The following is a 4,654-nucleotide window of genomic DNA, read 5'->3' on the forward strand; positions in this document are numbered from 1 at the left end:
AACGAGAGTTTCAGGCCAAGGAACATGTTCCCGAGAGCTAGGATGGAACAAAAACACTTTCATGAATATTTACAAGCAGAAAAATGTGACAAGGACTGGAACCGGGCTTTGATAATGTTCAGAGATAATAGTAAGGTGGGGTGGAGTGTCATTTTCTACAATCTTTCTCGGGAAATTGATAGAAAATTGGTGGTTAGCCAAATGTATGATGATCGAACTATAATTTGGTGTAAGAATGAAGAAGAGATGGAGAGCTTGTTGAAGCTTCACAAGACTGTAATACCGGGTACTGGTGGCACGATTGTTTCTCTCATCAGATGGTCTATGGAAGAGCAAAACAGGGACATAAAAATAGAGTGTAGAAGCTCCTGGATGGGCGTTGAAGGGTTGCCGTTGAATTTATGGAACATTAAGTTTATGGGGAAGATTGGAGAAATGTGTGGAGGTTTGCTTGATGTGGAGAAGGACACAGCAGAAAAAAATTTTCTGCATCACTTGAGACTCAAGTTGGGAGGGGATGAAGACGGTTTTGTACCCAAGTCAATTCGACTACACTACCAAGGATCTGAATTGTTCTTAAAGATTTTCAAACTCAACGACTGGGGATATAGATTTAATGGATTCTTCAACACCATTTGGCATCAGGATTCTGAATTTTATAAAAATGAAGAAGCAATCCAGAAGAGAAGATCAGATGGAGTTGAAATAGGAGATGGCTTGGTGCGAAATATCGACGATAACAGGACCAGAAAAGAACAGAGGAACAACGATGACCCATCAACGTTTTTCCATGACCGGTCGGTGGAATCAGTGCCGGCGGTTGCAGACGATACTGATGACACGGTGAACGAGGAATATCCGAGGAAGATATTATGTTGCAGCAGCGTACGTGCAACGATCGAGAGCGATCCTTTTTCCACAATTGATGTTTCGGCGGCGATTGAGAGTTCCAAGGAAGGATTACAAGAATCTAGGAGGTCGGTTACTATTCACAACATATTCAAAAGGCTGTGGAGTGATCTGAAGGAGCCACGTGTGCAACTATATTTAATGCCAAATTCTTCTATTAATTTAAAAGATATGTGGCAGCTGTATGAAAAAAGAAGGGTACATAAAATGGGCCAAAATAAGTGGGTTAGTAAAAGAATTGGACCCTCATCTTTGTTGGGCCGAGAATTGAACGGGGAGAAGGGTAAAAATAATGATCTGAGCCTCCTGGGTCCTATTTGCTTCGTGGGCCAAGGTTTAAATGGGCCAGTCAGAAGTTCCACACAGCCCGTGAGAATGGAAGAGGTGAGAAGGATATTGGGCCATTTTATTTATCAGCACTTGGGGCCTTACACTTTGATATTGGATCAGGGACATTGGAATGAAAACACCAAATCAAACAAATTGTTTGAAGGCCTTCTCAAACCAGTCAGGCCGAAGAGAAGAGAGGAATTTTACACTGCAACTATCAATTACTGGGAGGATTTCAATTCCTGTGGCAGTCTTAATTCAAACTTAGTAATGCGAGAATTAGAACAAATTACACTCGAGGAAGAAGCTGTAAGTGAAAAGAGGATGAAAGTTTATATCAGGAGGAAACAAGACTGCCTTAACGGCAATGGCGGAGTACTTGAGAGCTTAGTTGGGGACGTCCATTCGGAGGCGATGGAACAGGATGAGGACCCACAATTGGAAGATATCAATGACTTCAGTTCAGATGACGACAATTCAGAAGAAGAAGAAGGCTATTGTACAGAAGAAGAAGAAGAAGAAAAATATGAAGACGTTATAGGTAACATCAAGGAGCTTTGGCAAGAGGCTGGAAGTCTCAAAAAAGATTTGATGCCCAGTGAGCAAGTTGATGAGCTAGCAGGGATGGAAGAAGTCGAAATAGAGAAGAGAGAGATTTTGATGCTACCTGATATCGACCTCGTTAATTCCATGGAAGAAATGGGAATGCAATTAATACTAAATGAGAATGAAGAGAAACAAAAGGTTCAGAGTCTCAAGGGTGGAAGGAAGAGGAATAGAGAACTCAAAAAATTGGCTTTTAACATAAATTATGAGAAAGGTCAAAAAAAAGAGGGGCTTCCAAAAAGACTATCATGAGAATCTTGACCTGGAATGTTAGAGGAAGTGGAGACAAGATGAAGAGGAAGGCAATCAAAGCTACAAATAGTAAGGTGAATCCGGATATGGTGATATTACAAGAAGTGAAGAAGGCATCCGTTGACAGGATGTACATTGGTAGTATTTGGAGGTCTCGTTTTAAAGCTTGGATTTTGATTCTAGCTATTGGAAGATCAGGGGGTACGTTGTTAGTATGGGATACTAGAAGCATTACTGTACTGGATTCTATGGTCGGTGAATTCTCCATTTCAGTTCTAATAGAAGCAGAAGGAAAAAGGCCATGGTGGTTCTCTGGGGTATACGGCCCATGTTCCTATACAGAAAGATTAGAATTCTGGGATGAGATGGCTGGATTAAGCGCAATCTGTGGCGATGTGTGGTGCTTAGGAAGAGACTTTAATGTGGTTAGGAGGGTACAAGAGAAACTAAATAGCAATTCTTGGACCAAGAGCATGAAGATGTTTGACCAGCTGGTGCGAGAATTGAAGCTTATGGATCCAAAACTAAATAATGGAAAATTCACGTGGTCGAACTTTCGAAATAAACCTATTTGTTGTAGGTTGGACAGATTCTTTTTCACCAACAATTGGAGTAACTTGTTCACTTTTGTGCAACAAGAGATGTTGGTAAGGATTGTTTCAGACCACAGTCCAATTGTACTAGACTCTAATCCTCCTTCTTGGGGTCCTAGCCCTTTCCGTTTTGACAATCAATGGCTAGAACACAATACATTTTCCAAAAATTTTGGGGAGTGGTGGCAAGAGGCTGTAGGGTCGGGTTGGGCGGGTATTAAGTTCATGAGCAAAGTGAAGGAAGTCAAAGGAAAAATTAAGGAATGGAGTAAGAAGACATATGGCAACAAACACGTGCTAAAAAATGCATTGGAAAGAAGACTAGCATCTCTGGACAAATTGGAAGCTTCAGATGAGTGAAATCAATCACTAGTGGAGGAGAGGAAGGCAATCAAGAAAGATTGGCAACAGTTGGTATTCGAAGAGGAAAGGAGTGTGTGGTTGAAATCAAAGTGTAAATGGGCCAAGGAAGGCGATGCAAATTCAAGATTCTTTCATAATCTTTTGAATGCAAGGAAAGCCAGGAACACAATATCAATAATTGAAAAGGAAGACGGAACAATTATTGAGGAGAAGGAAGAAATAGCCAAGGAGATAATTTCTTTTTTCTCAAGCCTGTACACCTCTGAAAGAAGATTGTGTAGTGGTATTGAGGGAATTGAATGGCATGCTATACCAGATGGCGACGCTAGTCACTTAGAGAGACCATTTGATGATAGCGAAATCAAAGAGGCAGTTTTCAGCTGTGAAGGTAGCAAAGCTCCGGGGCCAGATGGCTTCAGCTTGGCCTTGTTCCAGTCTCAATGGGAGGTAATTAAAGAAGATTTGATGAAAGTTATTAAGGCATTTGAAAAAGATGGCATCATTCAAGGAAGCATCAACGAAACATTTATTTGTCTAATCCCTAAGAAGCTGAACAGTTGTAGGGTTAGGGACTATAGACCAATCAGTCTCATAACAAGCGTTTATAAGATTATTGCTAAGATGCTTTCAATCAGACTCAGGAGTCTATTCAGAGGCACTATTCTCGAAACTCAATCGGCCTTTGTTGAAGGTAGACAAATACTGGACTCAATTCTCATTGCTAACGAGACAGTAGAAGACTACAGGAGTAGAGGCAAGAGTGGCTTGGTTTTTAAAATTGATTTTGAAAAAGCTTACGATCGGGTGGAGTGGGACTTCTTAGACCTAGTCTCGTGTAGGAAGGGATTCGGGGAAACATGGAGGAAATGGATCAAAGGTTGTATCTCTTCTACCTCATTCTCAGTTTTTGTCAACGGCACACCAAGGGGAAAGTTTGCCGGGTCACGAGGACTCCGACAAGGTGATCCACTGTCTCCTTTTCTTTTTATCCTGGTGGCGGATGTGTTAGGGAGGATGATGAATAAGGCAGTTAGTTCTGGCAATGTTTCTGGATTTCTGGTAGGGAAGGAAAGAGTCCATGTCAGCCACCTTCAATTCGCAGATGATGCATTATTCTTTGTCGATAACGAGCAGTCGTTATACTAGTTGTTGCGGTTAGTAGAAGCATTTTGCGCTGTATCTGGACTAAAGGTAAATATGAGTAAAAGTCAACTGTTAGGAATATGTACAGATGAAAGTATCGTTGCAAGGTTTGCAAGTAGAATCAGATGCGAAGTGGGAAGATGGCCACTTCTATATTTAGGTCTTCCTTTGGGGGGTTCACCTAGAAAATGGAGCTTCTGAGAACCAGTACTGAACAAGTGTGCTAAAAGACTAGATGGACGGAAATGTGCATTCTTATCGAAAGGGGGTAGGTTGACGCTGATTCAGTCAGTTCTATCATCTCTCCCATTATACTTCCTATCCCTATTTAAAGCACCTAAGTCAGTAATTAGAACATTGGAGAAAATGATGAGAGACTTCTTTTGGGAAGGCAACGAATCTACAGGTGGGGACCACTTAGTGGCTTGGGAGGAGGTTTGCAGGCCTCGGGATGAAGG

This window comes from Cannabis sativa, chromosome 6 (assembly GCF_029168945.1).
Source record: "Cannabis sativa cultivar Pink pepper isolate KNU-18-1 chromosome 6, ASM2916894v1, whole genome shotgun sequence".
Lineage (NCBI taxonomy): Eukaryota > Viridiplantae > Streptophyta > Magnoliopsida > Rosales > Cannabaceae > Cannabis > Cannabis sativa.